Genomic DNA, 20,301 nt, shown 5'->3' with positions numbered 1-20,301 from the left:
CAGTAATAAAGTAGCAAATTATAAGGGAGGCACAGCAAAAAAGTAGAACAATTTCAAGAAAATTATCCAAAAAGGATACATTCATACCTATCAACTGTACAGATTTTCATAGAATGTCCAGATTTTTGCCTCATATTTTTGGTCTGTTCCTCATAAAATTTGTAATTTTCTGACAAATCACTGAGATGATTTGAGGACTGAAGTCACTAAATAATGATATACATTTCTGTTTCAGACATCATATCCTTCAGGAAAATGCATGCTAACACAAATCCTGTTATTCTAACAACTTTCTAAGTATATAAGAGCAATATTTAAAATCTGTCCCTATTTTTCGGCTTTAGTTCCTTTTCTAATCGTTATAGAAGTAGAGAGACATGACCCAATCTTAACATAGGCCAGAGAATTTTCATATAGTGTTTTAATTAACAATGTGAATTGTTGTAAAAAACATATTCTTCTAGTACTACCAGTAAATAATTCCACTCTATTGATTCAAAGGTGCTGTTGATGTCTAGACTCACCAGAGTCATGTCTTTCGTACTTAAATCAGCATAATCTATCAAGGCAAGAATTCTTTTAATATTACATAGGTGTTTCTATCTTTTATGAAACCTGTCTGGTCGTGAGCAATTAATGATGATAATATATGTTTAATTATCTCTGTATGTATTGCCATAAACATTTTGTAATTTATATTTGACAATGAAATGGGCCTATAGGAAGAACATTGTGAGGCATTTTTTTTTTCAGATTTCAGAATAGGTGAGATTAAACTATATTTCCAAGAAGGTGGAATTAATATTCTTTTTTAACCTGGTTAAAACCTTCAGCAGTATTTAGGCAATAACTTATACATTTCTGGTGTTATGTTGTCATTTCCTGGTGCTTTATTAGGTGTCAGTTTTTTTTAATTTGATTCTGCAACTCTGACATTATTATCTGCTTGTCAGTGTCTACTGTGTTGTTCCTGTATCTTGAGGTTTATATTAGTGTGAAGGAAGTTTCTAATTGTTTCTTTCAATTTCATCTATCTGTTGCTAGTATTAATTTTTTGATAGTGCGACTGAAATGTTTCTAATATGCTGTTTAAGTCTGAGACATTCTTATTAATGTTGGGATTGTATATTTCTTTTATTTGATTCATTTTAATAACTTTCTTAGTTCTATATGCTATTTTCCTGTGATTCTTTGGATTGAGTAAGAATTCTGTCATTATTTTATGATGTAATATTTCAGTATATTCTTTATTTTTCATTGCTAAATCATTAGTTAATTGACTATGTCCTTTTTGTTTATTAAGTTTAATAATATCTAGTTCCTTTTCAAGTTCAGTTAATTGCTTGTCCTATTGCTTCCTTTTATTTTTGTACCAAGTTAATGTTCTTCTGTATATGTATGGTTTTAATCCATCCCATACATAGATTTCTGAAGTGTCTTCATTTATGTTTAATTCAAGAAATTGTTGTAATTCTTTTATTTAAAATTCTTTAAACTCTTTTAAATTTGTTATATAGGATGGTATTCCAGTGATTGTCACCTTTTGTTTGTTAGGAACTTCTCTTTCAAAAGTAATTGCATTGTGGACTGTTAATGGACAAGAGATTACTTTAAGATTGCTAAGAAAGGTGGTTATTTTCTTTGATATATATACTCTATCTATTTTTGAGTGTGTGTTATACCTATGTGAAAAAATGTGTAATGCAGAGAATCTTTGTCTGTGTATTCATTAACATCTTTAAGATTATATAGTTTAACAAATTCTGCTAGTGTTTTTGATGTTGCAGTTTTCCTTCTGGTATTTATAGAGTCAGTGTCTTTATCATCTAGCATACAGTTGAAATCCCCAGCTATTATCAAGTTCCCTTTGGATTGCTGGATTACTTCTTCTAACTGTTGTTTAACTATACTTCTACTCAAGCCAGGTGTCCAATAAAAGTATACAGTTTACCATTTATTGAGATAGTTGACATACAAAGCATCCCAGATTTATCTTGATATTAACTTATTATTTTTGGCATAACAAAAGTTTTTTCCATAAAATCATTACCCTACCCCTCTTGTGTTTTTCTTATGTGATGAACTTGTTAATACTGTATAACCATTGAAGCTGAGTACATTAAGTCTTCAGTTAATAAATGTGTCTCTCTCAGAAATAGTTGTGGGTTTATAGTTTTAATATATTTAAATGAATTTAGTCTCTTTCATTTATTATTCAACCCATTAACATTAATTGAGATCACCGTCATACTTATACTGCTGTATGTAGATTTAATTGAACTTCTATTCCATTAGGCAGAATAATGTATAAAAGTTCTTGTTTGTGTACAGCTGTGAATAAAAAAAACTGATTTAGTTTCCTTTTAGTTTGACTAATATATCTAGGCAAGTAAAAAAAAACAACATAAATTTGTAGTATCAAAACTGAACCCCTTTCTATCCATGGGGTTATTATAACCCCTACACTTAAGATGACAGAGTATCAAAGTATCCCTCTCCGTATCACAGGCACTATACTCAGAGCTTGACAAGGTATTACTTGTTAGTCAGAAAGTATGTTATCATTCTATAGGATAATTATGATACTAAAGTTATGGTTATTAACCAGTCTGATATATTCTAAATTCAGTCTACTAAGGTTAACAAGAATTAAAAATCCAATAACATATCAAGAAATCGGGTCTATATCACGAAATCGAACTTCCAAAATGTCGAACACCATATGTTAGAACTTGGAAGATTGAAATCGGACAACATCAAACCTTCAAAACAGTGAATTTATTCCCAGGGAAAAAATTTGCTGTTCCGAAAAACACACACATAACACAATCATACCAGACACCTTCAAAACCTACACTAAACCTAACATACACCACTATGTATGCACTATCCTTAACCTAGCCCTAACCCTAAAGTCCGTCACTACCACACACTTACCTGACCCGAGCCCTAACACTAAAATCTGTCACTATCGCACACTTACCTGACCCGTGCCCTAATCCTAAAGTCCGTCACTACCCGATCGTACACTTACCTTGACCCGGTCCGAAAATGCCGAAGCCACAGAAACGGCCAACCAAATTCTTTCCCTGGGAAAGAATTCGGGTTTCCGTGGCTTCGACATTTTCACCCTTTGAACTACCAAGTTTGGCCTTCCAGTATTCTGCATTCTCAATGTTCAGTTTCACAATAGGAACCCAAAAAATCATACAGGTTGATATGAATCATCTTTAACCAGAGAAATTGTCTTACAGTTGTGCTTAAATATAGGCTACACTGCTGTACTTACGAATTTTATAATGCATGTTTACTATAAGCAAATCTTTCAACATTCCTTCTTGTGTTAAAACCTTCTCTTTTCTTCTTTTCTAAGTGTAAGCAACACAAAAACAAGATGAAAACCCTATGTTAGCTTGTATAATTTATGTTTGGATATTGTTTCTCTGGTTTACTTAGGGTAGATTATTTAAAAGTTATTATACAACTTGTAGCAGTGTCATATGTATGTAATTATATACATTTTAAAAGTCCTGAAAAGGTGAAGTGTAACTTATGTAAGCTTAAAACAACCATATGAATAGAAAGATTTGGTTTATGTACAATACTATTCAACACACTAACAATTCATATTGAATTGTAAAGTCAGATGACAATGCTGCAGTCAGCATAATTGAACTGATATAGATGCAAGGTATTGAGCAAGTTTCCTTTTCTGAGTTAACAGATTGAGAAACATTTACTTAAGTAACTCATTCTGTATATACTAAAACTGTTTTAAAAGTTTAACTTGTATGTGATCTTATTTTAATGGTCAAAGTTACTATTTTATAGATAGTTGTAGCCTTAGATGTATTGCCTTTATCTAATGCCATGACTGCTATGTCATTGTAAAAGGACCACAAAACTCTTTAGCTTACATCATCCTTCATAGACTAACAAGAAACACCAGCAAATACAGAAACTGTAATCAGCAACTATACATGACTTCTGTTCTTATGGTTTGCAGTTAAATGTCAGTGTGGAATAGATATGTGGACTATAGAATGAAATTGTCTTCTCTTATCAGACTTGTTTGTTTTTGTGACAGAAAACTTTCAAATCAGTTAATTGTAATGAAAAAGTAGATATTTAATCAGTAAATGTGTAGACTTAACATGAAATCTGTAAAGCAAAACTGTTTTTTTTATTTTTATTGTATGTTTTACTAAATCATTAAATTATAATCTGTGGTAAACTATTAATACACTTAGAGTGAAATAGTGTAAGTGTCACTTTAAGAACTTAGAATGATAAAACAACTATATCTGAGTGCTGTAAAGCAGTGACATCACCATGCTTGTTTTACTTTCATTTTAGTGCCTCTGACTGTGGGAAAACCCAGACTTCAGAATTGCTTCATGAAGCTAGGCGAAGAGTTCTAAAACAAAAAACAGTGTAATCAGCTCGCGATTCTGGCGGGACACTAGAGAATGCAAGTGTTGTGCTTTTGATTCTTTGTGTGTAACTCAAGCTTCCTGGCTTACTCTGTTCATTTTTATGAAATGTATTACCACCAATTTAAAAAAAAAAACTTTCTTTAAGAAAACGATCATAAATACTGTATAAATGAGTTGTACATCTTAAAACATTTTGTGTGTAAATCATGTACTCTAAAAACTAATTATTTCTGTATATTAAACACATTAAAGCTTTGTTAGAAGAGAAGCAAGGCTATCAACTATAAATATAGTAAAGAGTCAATGCAACCAATATTCAAATGACACTATTAGTATAATCTCCAGCTAAACCCAAACACAACTATCCCCAGATGTCATTCAGTTTCTTAGTGTGTATTAGGTAACCCATACGCATTTTTAACAGGAATAACAGTTCCTATACTTATGACTGTATTGTCTATTTGATTTAAGTATTAATGTTGATTATAAATTTAAAGTTGTTGTTTGTCTTTTTGGCTTTTCCCGATTAGGGGTTGCCACAGCGGAACTCCGATCCGCTAATGATTGGCAGTAGATTTTCTATGGTGCCGAGTTGCCAGCCCGACGTCCAACCTTCAGTGAAGGCACGCCCATTCACGCATGTCTTTCGGAGGCCACTCGACCCTCGGGGAGGACATGCAGACTCCACACAGAAGGCACTCCAGCCGTGAATCGAACAGGAGAACCTCTTGCTATGAGGCAACAACACTACCGCTGTACCACCGTGACTTATTTGATTATAAATTTAAAGTAGTAAAGATAAATTAATATGAGTTACCTTTTCCTGGTGGTGTAGAGTGTTGAAGATTTATGTTTCCCTATCCATAAACTGCAGATGCTTAATAATACAAAACATTTTATTTTAACAAGTAAATAATGAAGTTTTGTCCTTAATTTTTTTTACTTTTCTTTCCTGTTGTCTGCCAATTATTCTTCTCAGCTTGACATGTGAGGCTAGGTCCCAAACAATCCATTTCTTCTGTTTGATCTAGGAAGTTGTTTTTAGAAAGAAAAGAAGCTGCATTATCCAGGGTTTCAAAGGTTCTAGTGCCTTCCAGGAAAAACATGCAAAGTCTGGCTGGAAATAAAAGATGAACTTTTAATTGTTATTGTTTAAGTTTCTTAATCAGTGGTAAACATTTTTTCCTTTTTGTTGCCACTGTAGAAGGTAGTCCTTATCAAACCTAACAATGTTGTCATATTTAATTGGGGAATTGGTCCATGCTGACTTCAGAACCAGTTCTTTGTCCTGTGTAGAGAAAAAACAAATTGTGACAGATCTTGGTTTGGTTTTCTCCTTGTTGTACATGGTTGATTTAGTCAAAGACTGATGTGCCCTCTCAATTCCATATGAAAAGGCTTCTTGCAGATTTAAAGCTTTGGGAAGCTAGGTTGTGAGGAAGTTGGTCATGTTTTGAGCCTCCACATTTTCAGGTAAACCATAAGTCCAAAGATAATTCCTCCTGGATCTGTTTTCGAGATTATCCAGTTTATTTATTAAAGATGTATTTTGCTTCAAAAGAAATTCCACTTGTAGTTCTTGTTCTGTTAATCTCCCATCCAGGTCATTTAATGAGTTTTCCATCCCAGTTATTTGGATCTTTTGTTGCTGCATCATTTCTTTTAAAACCTCTATATTTGTCTGGAGGTTTTTTCTTTATACAAATCCAGTTTGTACATTTTATCAATTTTTTTGTTTAGTTCAGACATGTTGACTAATAAGGTTTGAAGGTCCTTCTTTGAAGACTGGTCTTGAAAGTTGTAGTTTGAGTTGCTCATCTTGTGACAGTATCGGTAGTCTTTCTGATGTTTTTGACAGGAATTTTGTTAAATACTGGCAATTTTTTTCCAATTAAAACAAACCAGTGACCTTTAAGTATTATCTCCTGTAATTTGTGTGAAGACATTTGTCCTGGTTTTTAATTTTTCCTGTCAGTAAATATAAAGACTATTAGAGCTCAAGAAAGGTGCTGCTAACTAGCCTGCGTCTTGGCCGCCCCCCCCCCCCCCCAGTCCCAGATTACTAAACGTGTTCCCGTTGTGCTCTTAGGGGAAGATTGTGACTATTACTCCTGTTTAAGTGACAGTCTCAAACTGGAGTCAGTAACTAGGATTGAAGCTCCTTAGATGACTAAGGATTACCCAGGATAGTAAGGGACATTACATTTATTGTTGACAGCCCTGTGGGGTATGGGCCAGACATCACATTTAATTGGTGGCAATCCAGTGGGATATAGCTAGATGTCTCATCCTACATACTTTTTTTTTTTTTTTAAAGAGAGCAACATTTAAGGAATGGATAGTGGGAATTATGTGAAAATTATTAGGTAGGATATTAATTTCTTCAGAAGGCATAGCTAGTGAGTGTAATTAAATTAAACTAGAGTATAAATAATATAGAAGAATGGCTGGGAAAGAAGTGATAGGAATTGTTTAGTTGGGCTGACAAAAGATAAAGTATTGCAAAGTAAGGGGAATCTGCCAGAACAAGAAGAGAAACTACAGAGTACTAAAGAGAAAATAATGTAGCATTTAGATAATATGACTGAGTTTAGAAAGTTTGCTGTTAAGCAACTATTTTCGATAATTCCAGAGCACAAAAAACATTTTTAGCACAATGACTTGGGTAAAAGAAGTAGAAAGAGTTATCACCAACTTAGGAGGCCTATGACAAGAAAAATAACTAGAGACTCTATAGTGGTATTGGTGATTATTTCACAGTTTCATAGTTTCAGATTACAGAATTCAGACCTTCGGAAGCCTTGGTTCTGTGGACCTTCCCTGCCCCATGGGCAGCATCCATTGTAGTTGCCCCTTCCACTGTGCGGGGGAAACCACAATTAAGGACTTCTGGAAAGGTTCCTGCTACTCGCAAAAACAAGAGATTTTCCACCCTTCTGGTTCCTAGACAAGGACCTCTGAAGGATAGAAAAGTGGACTTTCACTGGCAGACAAGAGTCTTCCTGTCCTGCTCACTCATAGTCAGCATTTCTTTGATCTTTGGACCAAAAAAGAAAGAACCTTCAATTGAAGCATTGATAAAAGACACATTGAAGTGGCCTGCAAAACTACATAAGCTCATCCAGGCATGACTGTGTATGGCGATACTGGTGCCTGCCATACAGGACATTCCATTGACCGCTTTGGACAACAGCCTCCTGGAAATGTTAGATACAGACTGCATAATTGGCAGGTGAGCCTCCAGGGTCTTCTGAATATCTGAGGGCTGCTGAGTAGTAACGATCATTGACACTTCACTGATAAGATCCCATTGAAGTCTGGTCAAATGGGCAATAGTTCAGCACATATAAGGCAAAAGTGGATGAAGTTTACATGTGTTTTCCCAAATTATCCAATGACGAGACTCTCTGTTGGGCAGATGGGCTGTGAAATTTTCCTCAGAGATTACCTTTTTCATGGCTACTGAAACTGTAGAGGCATCTACCACCAGATGCTTGCTCCAATGGTGTCTGTCTTTGGGAGACACCAAAGTGTCATCAGGTTTCCTGGGGATATGTTTCCATCACAATAGGTTCTTTCCAATCCCTCCAAGAAAGCAGGTCACAAGGGCATCCAGAGGGGGACCACCTTAAATGGCATCTGGAAAATAATAACTCTTCCAGGGAAGGGGCATCAGTGGTCCATCGCCCATGCTTTTTCAAAAATTCAAGCAAATCACCAAAAGCGGCATCTTCATGGGAAGATTTGGGGGAGCCCTCTCCATCGAGGTTCGTGTTCTGAATGAGGGATTCATCAGAGGAATCTTAAGTATTTCTTCTTGCATCTGTTCTTTCCATGTACCTCCTTGGGTGGAGAAGGGGGAGGAGACCCAGAACAGATTGGAGGGCTCTGAATGCAGGGAAGCAACTAGTCCTGAAGCCAACCAATATTTATCCACAAGCACAGATAGGAAAAGAGATTGGGATGGATCCAATGCTACTTCTGATAATCCTGTCTCCAAATGCCAGAGAATCATTTCCATGACATCAAAGGTCAAAACCAAAACTGGACATCTAGTCTGTTACTCCTCGGATCCAAAGACCACAGAGAGAGAGAATGACAGTGGTGCCTAGCACTGACATGACTGTTACTGAAAGAGATTAGAGCAAAGTTACCAGGGAACAATAGCACCCAGGGGCAAGGATGACTCTGTAACATGAAAGGTTGAGTCTAACTCTGGGGCATTGGACTCAAAACACTCAACTCTGAAAGCACTGGTGTCCAAGGCCAAACTTAGATGATCTCTTTGTAGTCATCATATCCTAAGTTTGGATCCAAAATGGTGAGACTAGGACCCAAGTGGAGGAAGAAGAGGGTCCCAGAGAAAATTTTGCCAGTGTGATTGGACAAAAGGGAGAGTGTTGTCTGCTTGAAGAGGTGGAAGGGTCCTTGGAGAGGAAAGGCCTGGGAATGCTTAAAGTGGAGAAGTTGAAAGACTTCAAGACGGAAATAACAGGGGATCAGGGCCAATGCAGCAGTGAAGCGCCCAAAGGGGCTGGAGCCAGGGGCACTATAGGCCAGTGAACCTTTGGCTGTGGTTTGCTCTCTTTGAAGGAAGGTGAGTATTTGCGCTCTTACCTTTCTTTACTCCTAGCCTTGGACACCTTTTCCTTGGATGTCTCTTTCTGCATTCTCTTTGGCTTCTTGCTGGGAGAGGAAGAAGCAGCAGCTGAGAGCTGGAGAAGATCTTTCATGACCAGCTTGACCTTCCTTTCATTAAGATCTCAAGTGTCAAATGCAGCACAAGCCTGACACTATCTCTAAGTGCTCCCTGCCCAAACAGTAGATCCACTTGCCTTCAACATCTTGTTAGGGCAGTTTGTGCTCACAGGCAACACACCACCTAAATCCCAAAACTTGCACGTAATACCTAAAGAGGAAGATCAAACAGTACAAAAACCAAGCAGCAACAACAATCTCACTACTAAATATTATATTTGAATACATTAGGTTATTGTTGGGTATTTCTTAACACTATTATTATTACAGAGAAAGTAAAGCTAATTACAGAGAAACAATACATATCTATGAAGAAAGACGAAATTCTGTGTAAAAACCTGATTAGAGATAAAACTAACAATAAACAGTAATAAAGTAGCAAATTATAAGGGTGGCACAGCAAAAAAGTAGAACAATTTCAAGAAAATTATCCAAAAAGGATACATTCATACCTATCAACTGTACAGATTTTCGCCTCATATTTTTGGTATGTTACTCATAAAATTTGTAATTTTCTGACAAATCACTGGGATGATTTGAGGTCTGAAGTCACTAAATAATGATATACATTTGTGTTTCAGACATCATATCCTTCAGGAAAATGCATGCTAACACAAATCCTATTATTCTAACAACTTTCTAAGTATACAAGAGCAATATTTAAAATCTGTCCCTATTTTTCGGCCTTTGTCCCCCTGTTCTGTGAGGCTTTGTCCAGATTTTTTGCACTAAGAGGTATAGATACATTGTTGGTGGAGCCCTCTGACCACAATCAAAACTCTGGTGGCAAGTGAGATCTAAGGAGAGGCAGTAGAGTCGGAAATGGGCTTTGGGTAGAGAAGGTGGAGCTCCTGGAATGAAGATTTTGAATGCGGATATCAGATCTGATAACTCGCATTTTGTGATGGCTGGAGAAGACATCGGATCAGAAATTGCATAAGTGTAACATGTAAAATAGTTTGATAATTATTTTGTAGTTGTGTTAAGTGTGTATCATACTTCATCTTTCCCCAAAGAGGAAAGGCCCAAATGCATTATGGGATCTGCCAGTAGCTGTTTTTTTTTTTTTTAAATAAGGGACTAGTCTGTTTAGTGAGTTCTTAACAGAGCTGATATAACTGTATTTCAAATAAGTACAGTTCATGTGCAAAACCTGTCTTATATTAAGCCTGGTCCTTCAGCTTTATTTTCTATTTCTTGTTTAATTTGTTTTCATTAGTTTCATCTTTTAACATTAAGAACTTATTGTAAATCTTGTGGTTTAAATGTGTTTAAAAATTTGAAACAGCCATTCATTTTCATTTAAGCTACTGTTCTGTTTTTTTGTTGTTCTGAAGTGACTTATAATTTGGTTGTTTTTGTTTGAACTGTGAGAAGTTATACTGTGTATATTAATGGGTACCCCGACATTTTCATGTGGTCAAATCGTTTTCCTTTGTGGTTGTTAATATTCATAGTTGGATTAATATTTTGCTGGTGGTATAACAGGTCTTCATAAAAAAAAACAAAAAAAAAAAACAAAAGTTGGGACTGTTGAATTCAAGGTATATTTTTGTGTTGTGTTTGTATTGACAACATGTGAGTATATAACCTAATAAAAACAATTTTATAATTCATTCAGCTCTGTGACAGAGGAAAAAATATCTGAATGAAATCCAGTTGACTAGGAGTTTATTAGTTATCCAGACAGTGGAGAATCTGACAAGGGAAGATGACAATGAATGTTTCATAACAGTTCACTTCTCCTGAGGGAGGAAGGCCATCTAGGCCATTGCAGTGCTGGCATTTACTGGAGAGATGAAGGGGTAGAGAGAGAAGGGGTACGTGACCTGTGGATTATGGGCTAGGCACAGACCACGCATGTGACTTTGGCTCTGCCAAGCCACTTCTATATAGTAGCCCTCAAGGAACATGGCATAACTTGCCCTCATGCCTGCATTTATGAACATCAGCCATTATTGAAAAGGTAAGAGCCAGAAAATGGAAACTCCCCATATCTGACCAAATGATGGCCATGTCTGCAGCTAGCTGTCACTGCAGTAAGGGGTGAATGAATGGATAGAGCCAAGACAGAACTTGATTGTTGGCAAGCATGAGATAAGAAAAAAAGTAAAAATTAATTTCCCTGTCCCTTTCTGTAAACTTTTAACTGGCAACAAAAGCTTCTCTTTAATGGCATCTAACCTGTGATCTTCTATTTTCTTATGTCCAGTAAGCTAAATCCTATCTGCATGTACCAAGTCAGTCACTTTTGTATGAAGAGCTCTTCATTTACTAACTTTTTAGTTTAAGTGCATTGTAGGGCAGATAAGAGTAAGTAGTGGCACAGCTTTACAGAACTTGATTCTTCATTTTGGTTCTCAGCTAAGGTGCCTTTTCCACAATGTCTGACTTACCTCTTGTGTCCATAGTGGTTTTCACTGCTTGTTTCAGTTTGCTCTCTGAATCCAAAAAACATGCTGTAGATGAATTGGTGAATTTATATATAGTCCATTGGTATGTTTGCTGTTTTGTGAAATGTCCTGCAGTAGACATGCCGTATCCAGGATTAATCCCCCTGCTTTGAGCCTACTAAGAAACAGGATAAACTTCAGTTCCCCTGCAAACCTAAACTGAACAAAGCAGGAAATCAGAGAGAGAAATCAAAGCTTGCACTATGAAGAACCTTTACTTGTATTTCTTTCCAGCTTCACAATAGTATCTCAAGATCAGTACATTAACCTGGTTATGAAAAGATTGGTTAAACCCCTCCTTTGGTGTAGAGGGGTATAACCCTGACTGTGACCAAGAGGACCCAAGTTTGATTAGAGGCTTTGGCACCTGTTGGAGCTTGAGGAAGAGGATTGAAAAGGTAGAGCCCGATCACATATCCTGTGAGTTGGGGGAAATTGATGTATGTTCCAGGACATTATGTTCATGATAGAACCACTGCTATAGACCAGGGTCATGTAGAGGTGTTTTCTGTAAGAGGAGAGGGCACTGGTTGCATTACAAACTGGCATGGAGAAAGCACTGCAAGATAGTTGCTTACTTTTCTCAGACTTCTGCAAGGACACTTACAGTATTATAAGGTGTATGCCAAAATCTTATTCCCCTGTAGCACAGATGTTGGCTCCAACTCTTGTGTACCTGGTTCTTGCCCTGGAGAAGAATGGCTCATAGTTGAGAATGAATGAATGAGTTCATTAGCAGGGACCAGGTGGGGAGAGCTAGGTGATCAAGTGGAAGAATTAGACCAAAACAAATGATAAATTGGACTTCCAAGATGTCCGCACACTGATCACCAGCTTAACTTCAGCTCTCCCAATGTGAAAACAGAAACTAGAAACAGACAATGATAATGTCAGCTTGAGTAAAATACACTTACTGGCTAGAAAGTGAATTTTACCCATGTTGACAGTATCACTGGCTGTTGTTTCTCAGCAATATTGTCAGCTTGTGTAAAATTCACTTACTAGCTAGTAGGTATACTGCCTGGATGAAAGCAAAGAAGTAACTAAGAGAGAGTGAAAAAAATGAACTAGAAAAGATGAAGGAAAAAATACTGACTGAGAAGATTCCTGCAGGTTTTCTGCAAAAAGCAGTTCAAGATTCAGCTTTGGTGAAGGACATGTTTTCCAGTAATCTGGAGGAAATAAATAAGTCAAATATGCTCACAGCTGATTAAAATTAATGTACCACTGAAGGAGTACATCCACTCAAATAACAAAGGCTAGAAAAATGGATTAAACTGATCTTCAGATGAGCTGATAAAACTGCAAAAATCAGAGGTTGAAATGAAGTCCAGCTGAATATGAGACTGCTCAAGAAGAGATCTTTCAAAATGGTAGAATCAGAGGACAGAGCACATAGAGAAAATCTGAGATTTGCTGCTGTACCAGAGAAGCTAGAAGGAATAGACTTTATTAATTTTATGAAGTCACAAATAGGCGAGTGGACTGATATTCCACAGCAGGAACTGATAGTTGAAAGGGCATACTGTGTTTATGTTCTAAATCTCATCCATGAGAAAATAGCCATGACCTTTATTAGATATAAAAAACCTACCAGCAGGAAGAGTTTATCCTGATAAAACTTTAGCAAAAGGGCAAAGTATTAAAAATTGGAGAGACAGTGTTTGTGCTAAGTGATTATTCACTGTACACCAGGCAGACAAGAAATAAATGTAGTCCAGTAATCAGGGAATGTCGAGACACAGGTGTGAGATTTAAGCCAATGTATCCAGCTGTCCTCAGAATATTTTTCCTGGAGGATCAAAGTCAATTCTTGAAGGAGGAAATGCAAAAGTTTGTTCACCAAAAATGAGACATCAAGCACAATGGAGTCTGCTTCCCATTCTTCTGATAGTAAAGCATATGGAGAGACTTTGCCAGTGAAAAAAATTCCACTGTTCTAATGAAAAATGTTTGAGAGACAGAGAAAAGCACAGGATTTGACCATAAGAATTGGGAGTACCTTGGAATTGAACTGGAATCTGGAATTGGGAGATGGAGATAAACAGGAAGAAGACCTGCAACACAGAAATTAGTGAGTAAAACGGAGACATTTGTGAATGATGGCTGTATAAGAATAAGTGGAAATAGTGGACTTCTGTTGATTTTGCTAAACTTGTGGGGAACTGAAAAGTATTTGCCTCGCTTCATGTCATTAATGTTAGGAGTCTGAGAGGAGGGAAAGAATAAGGAAAAAGGTAATTGTAAGTAAAACAATTTCTGTTCTTAATATTTCTGTGAAACTTTTAACATTATAATTTATATATTTTATAGTAAAGCATTTTTAGTTATTATCGTATGTGATAAAGTTACTAAAGTAAACTGGTGACTTTTTTCTTCCTGTTCTCGTTCATTTTTCTTTTTTGGTATAAAGAAATGTAGGCATTACAGTGCATTAAGAGAAGAAGAACTAGACAAAGGCATGTTTAAGTTAATATGCTGTAATCTTGGGTTGTTCAGGTGGAGATGGGGTGTGAAATACACAGATCATAATACATGAAGCTCTCATATGTTTTCTCTTACTTTTGCATAAGTGAATGTCTGGATTAAGATCATTGGCTTAATCTAATAACAAAAAGTGGAAAGTACTAAATATGAGAATACCAAGTATGATGAAATGTTTTCCTTTAGCAATAAATGTTTCCGCTCGTCTTTCTGGCTGCAGCAGGGGACTACATTTTATTTATTTATTTTACATTTGTTGACCGGGCTAGTCTAACTGGATACATGTCTATTTTCAGTAGAGGCCTGGGGAGATAAGCTCCAAACTATGCTAAATAACAATATTACAAAGAATAAATGAAACAGACAATAAAGACAGAAGACCAAAAAAACACATCAATTAAAACATTAATATAAATTTAGCTTTAGGTTATCATTGCAGAAGCTTCATGAAAAGGTCATGGATACAGACGTTAGTAATACAGTAGTTTTAGAAGCAGATAATTAAGGTTAATGGATAGACATTTGTCTTGGAGAAGAGTAGGAAAGGTAGGATAGATAAAGGTGGTTATTAGGTTTGTTCAATATTATACACACTAGTAAAACAGATAGAATACATATAAGGCTGTAATACAGGTGCCTGGAGTAGGGGGAATTTTCTTATTTTATGTACTACAGGGTAGTTTGCAGGCACTAGAAGACTGTAGAAGATTAAAGCCAAAAAGAGACATTAGTAATCAGGTTTGGCTATTGAAGGAGGGTGAAAACAGTAATGCTGTACAGTTGGTTTTAATCTGGGTTAGTGCATGGGCATAGCCATTGGGTTTAAAGGAGTAATTTTATTTGATTCTTGAAGAGTGGTAGTGATTAAAGTAATTGGAGATTGCTGGAAAGCCTGTTCCAGATTTTCCCTACTGAATTAGAGAAGAGGGAGTCACCTGCTTTGTTAAAGGATTTCTGGATGGTTACTTGTAATTTATTAGCTGAGCGAAGGGTAGTGAGATTACTGTAGGGAGAGATTAGGCTACTGAGAATAGGAGTGTTGGTGGGCTGATGTATTTTATGGGTGATAAGTTGTTGAAAAAGTAGCTGGTTTTGAAGTTCTAGCCAACCAAGCTGTTTGAGATTTAGACAGTGGTGGGATTTAAATGGGGAGCCAGTGGCAAATCTGGTAATGTTGTTATAGGAGGTTGCCAGTTTATTAAGGTTACTTTTAGAGAGATTGATATAAATGGGGGAGGCATAAAGGAGGGTAGAGATAAGGTGTGTATGGGCAATGGTGGTTCTGGTTCAGGGGTAAGAAAAGATTTTATTTGATAGAGAGAGCCAAGTTTTCTGTTAACAGTTTTGATAGTCATGTTAATATGTGAGTCAAAGTTAAGATATTGATCAGTTGTTATGCCTAATAGTTTGGTAGCTGGGTCTGGTGCAATGATAGTGCCGTTATTAACCTTGACAGTGAGGTGAATAGGGGAAGACTTAAGTGTTAGGGTAAAAAAACAGTAGCTTTGTTTTTTTGGCATTTAGTAAGAGGCAACGTTGTAGGAACCAATTCTCAACTGAGCTAAATACAGTTTGAGTAATGGTTTGGAGTTCAGCAGCAGAGGGGGCAGTACACACTACAGTAGAATCGTCTGCATGTTGAATGCAGGTGGCTTGAGGAATATTTAGATGTAGATTGTTAATGAATATAGAGAAGAGGAGAGGTACCAAGATAGAGCCTTGTGGAACCCCTAGAGTAATAGGAAGATGAGTGGAAAGGTTATTGTCCCAGAGGACAGCTTGCTATCTATGTTCTAAATAGGACTTGAACCATTGTAGTGCTTGTGAGCTGAATGAAAGAGTTTTTAGTATGTTTAGAAGTATTTGATGGTTAACCATATCAAAGGTCAATAAACATTTTTCTTTTTTTTTCTCATATTTCCATGGAGATACGTTGATAGTAGGGCAATAAAAGATAGAACACTGGTTTCTTCAAGGCTAAAAGTTAATGATTTCTGAAGGGATGCATCACATCGGCGAGGGATTAAAAAAGAACAGACCCCAAGCGCAAACAATAACATGCATCTTAATCCAAAATTGAGGTTACCCATGCTAATTAGAGCCTGTTAGCAGCTGTCTGTATGGTGCAAATTACTTCATTATTTGAACTTGTACATAGTGATGTGTGCTTGTATTAAGTCAGCAAGTTATGGGAGTGTGTTTTTTTTTTGTTTGTGGGTTTTTTATGAAAACAAAAAGTCTTGTAAAATGTGACATAGGTTCCAGTAATATTGATCAGAGAAACTGTATAAAAGGTTTACTTGCCAAACATTAGTGGGTGCATGTATCACAAAAGCTGGAAATAGACATTTAAAAAGCTGCCATATACAATAGGCGGGAATAATGACTTCTTACCATAGTGGCAACATTTTCCATATTATCTTGGAATGTGAATGGTCTCACAGGTGTAGACAAAATAAAGAATACTTAATTATATTAAGAAATGCAAAGTGCAAATAGCAGTGCTACAGGACACACATTTAGACAGAACTGAGCATGTGAATTTGATAAAAAAAGATTTCAGGATGAATATTCTGCAGAAATATCAGGGACATAGGAAAAGAGGAATACTTAATAATTGCTGGAGGAGCTCCAGTCATGATAGAAGAGGGGGCAATGATTGTAATGACATATTTGTGGCAATAAGAAGCTACTGACAAGAGATAAGGACTTCACTGGCATGTATTTATTCCACAAAACACTGCTATTATGGAGCTTAACAATATTATTTATAGGTAGGGACTGGAATTTGATTTGCAACAGTGAGGGTGTATCTGGGGGGCTAATAGGAAAAATATAACAATAAAGAGTAGATTTCTAAAGAAATGCATGTATGAAAATATTTGGCATAAAATATGTGAATTCAGTAGTAGGGACTCTGAGACAATTTACATATTATTCACCAAGGTACAGTAACTGGGCTAGACTAGACAGAAATTATATGTCGTGGGAGCATGTGCATTTAATTGAGAACTTTGACACACATCCAATAACTATTTCAGTTCATGTGCAACTGTTAAAAATAGAGAAACTCAAGGAATGGGCAGTGGAAATTATCTAGGAGTTTAAAAATAAAGCAGATATAAAAGAAAAAGAGATATGGTTAAGAAGTAATGAGACTAATTTAGAGGGGCTGACAAAGATTAAAGTATTACAAAATAAGGGGAATCTTAGAGAAAAAGGGGAGGCTCATTTGCAGAGTGCTGAAGAAAAAGTAAGGGAATACTTTAATAATATGCATGAGTTTAGAAAGATTGCTGTTAAGCAGTTGTTTTTCGACAATAACTCCAGAGCCCAAAAACTTTTTTTTAGAACAACTTAGGCAACAGAAAGTAGAAAGAGTTGTTGCCAAACTTATGGAGCTTTTAACAAGAAAAATAACTAGAGATCTATAGAAATATTTTGGAAATTTTATGAAGATTTATGGAAAGCAGAGAAGTGGGGAAATAAAGAAAAAGCACAAATGGAAGTATTTACAGAAAACTTTAATATGCTAGGATAAGTGGTAGATGAGGCTTAACAACTACCAGTTAAGATAGAAGAAGATGGTATTCAGTGGAGGTTTGGAAGCTAGGAGGGAAGAAACTGATAAAGATTTGGAAGGTTTTGTTTAACAGTATTTTAAAAGGAGGGGAGGCACCAACATCCTGTAAAAAAAGTTTTGGTGATTGTAATACCTAATGATGATGAAGAACCATCTGATCTAGCTTCATAATATAGGCGTGTTTCAGTTTTAAACCATGATTATAAAGTGTCTGTACTGGCTAAAAAAATGGCAAAAGTGATGTCAAATTTGATAGATATGGAACAGTATAGTTTTGTGGAGGGGAGGCAAACATTTGACAACATTAATAGAACAGTGATGATCCAGTGGGAAGCAGAATGTAAGAAAATACCATTATTACTGTTGGGTCATGATGCAGAGAAAGCATTCATTAGAATAAGCTGTGATTTTATGAGTAAGGCAATGGAAGCATTTCCTGATACAATAATAAGGTTAATTAGAAGGATACATGAGGGATCGGAGGCAAAAAATCAAAGGATAAGGGTTCCTCTCTGTTAAGTTACTTCTAAATAGAGGAACCAGGCAGGGTTGTCCTCTTTTCCCTTTTTTACGTTATATTTGGAAACACTGGAAAGAAAATAAAGGACTCCGAAATTCAAGTATATAATTGGTATGGTGTTCAATAAATCTTGGCTTTATTTGGAGATATTATTTTTAACCTGATGGAACCAGAAAAGGACAACATATCTCAGTGTTGTGGAACATTCTGAAATGGTTCTTTTTTAAATAAAATTAATGAAAATAAAACAAAGGCTATAGCTGTAAACTACATGCCTACACTTGAATTGGTTCAGTAATACCCATATTTATGGGGACATGATAAAATGAAGTATTTAGGAGTATGGATTAAAATGGATTTTGTTATGACAGCTAAGAATATGTGGAAGAGAGTAAACAAAAGATGATATTTAAACTGAGAGACTGGAAGCTATTGCCTATGGATATGAATAGCAAGACACAAGCATTAAAAATGTTTAGTCCCTTTGCTTTAATACATGTGCCAGGCATCTTTCTGTCAACCAGAGGAGAAGTAGTGGATAGTAATTAAGAGTTGAAGGATTTTATTTGGGAGTAGAAAAGGGCAAGAGTCAAGTGGAATACATTGATCCTCCCAATAGAGCAAGGAGGTTAGGACTATCTGATTTGAAGGGATATTATAGAGTTACACAGTTAAGGCTCTTGTACATAACACAAGCAGAAGGCTACACTTCAACTTGGAAAGGGATGATGATGTTGAAGTAGGGTGGTAATTCAAGAAATAAGGAAAGAATGGGATTTTGGAAGCAGATCCTTAAGGAGAATAACAGTCATACAAAATATTATATTCATAAAGTAGCAGAAAGTATACTGAGAACTAAGACAACACGGGAATGGAGAAAGAAGATTCTGCCAATGGGGATGACTGCAATATGGGGTACAGAGAATAGACTAGAGGGGGCTGGGATTTACTGATGGAAGATAGCAAGGCAACCAAGTTATTTGGAACAAATAATTACAGAAAGAAAGTTAAAGGAATGGGAAGAAGCCAAGAAGACATCCAGTTGCAAGCTAGGGATTGCTTTCCCTGTCAGAGATTGATATCAGAGTATAGACAAGGAGAAAAGGATAATGGAATTTTAAATGAAAGACCTGCAATGGTTGAGTCGTTAACTGAATGTAGAAAAGAAGCTGCTTTTAAAAAATGGATAGTGAGTAGGGCATATCAAATATTGCACAGTAACTATAGGAATCAATCAGAAGAGGTCAGAAAAGATTGGGAAGAGAGATAAGATATGCAGTTCACAAAGAAACAATGGGAGGACTTGTGTATGGCTCCCAAATATGCAACAAGTCTAGATGATTTAGGATTTTTGCCTGCAAATGTTTCCATAGGTATTTTTATACCCCAGACAGACTCCAAATAATTTTTCCTCAGGTAGATGGAAAATGTTAGAGGTGTATGGGGAGAAAAGAGGTGCTTGGGAACATATGTTCTTGGAGTGTAATGAGTTGGCAGACTTAAAAATTACTTACAGAGTACTGTGTCAGGAATACTGAGTGAGCAAATCAGTGTAACCAAGGAAATAATTTTTTGAACTGGGTTACATGATCTGATTTGCCTATACATAGTAAGGCAGCATTAAGTTTAATTCTGGTGGCTGCCAAAAAATCAATTACTTGAAAATGGAAATAAACCAACTGTACTTGAACTTATGATTATTTTAACAGAGATAAAAGTACAAGAAGTGGGATTTCTAGAAAGGGCAGGAGTAAATTACATAGGAAAAAATGGAAATTGTGGAAACAATACATACATAATAATGTTTTGGCAGAGAAATAAGGTTTAATAGAAGGTAGGAATTGAGCAGTTTATGTAATGTTGCTTTGGTTATTTGATATATAACAATATATGTGATGTATAATACTTGTAAATGTGAACTTGTTAGTATAGTTTGATTAGTGTTATGTAAATGTAAGTTTGCCTATGTCAGATGTGGTAATTTAATAAAGATGTCTAAAACAATAATAAATCGTCATTTTTTTCCTTTGTTATGAGAAATATGTTGAGTGTCATATGTAAGCTCTT

The 20,301-nt window shown here is 36.0% G+C and overlaps 1 protein-coding gene across 2 annotated transcripts in view; it reads left to right on the top strand.

The window, feature by feature from the left end:
• Window positions 1–20,301, top strand: part of MRPS33 (mitochondrial ribosomal protein S33) — a 351,502-nt gene that overhangs the window by 147,622 nt on the left and 183,579 nt on the right. Inside the window, exon 2 of one of the 2 annotated variants that reach the window (XM_044088487.1) lies at window positions 4,357–4,471. The exons of the other annotated variant lie outside the window; for it this stretch is intronic. The gene's annotated coding sequence lies outside the window, so the exon portion shown is untranslated. The remainder of the gene's footprint in view (window positions 1–4,356; window positions 4,472–20,301) is intronic. 2 annotated transcript variants of the gene reach the window in all.

Source organism: Protopterus annectens, chromosome 11.part0 (assembly GCF_019279795.1).
Source record: "Protopterus annectens isolate FY-2018-M chromosome 11.part0, PAN1.0, whole genome shotgun sequence".
NCBI lineage: Eukaryota > Metazoa > Chordata > Ceratodontiformes > Protopteridae > Protopterus > Protopterus annectens.
Note: the sequence above shows the minus strand (reverse complement) of the source record. Positions and strands in the feature narration are given on the sequence as shown.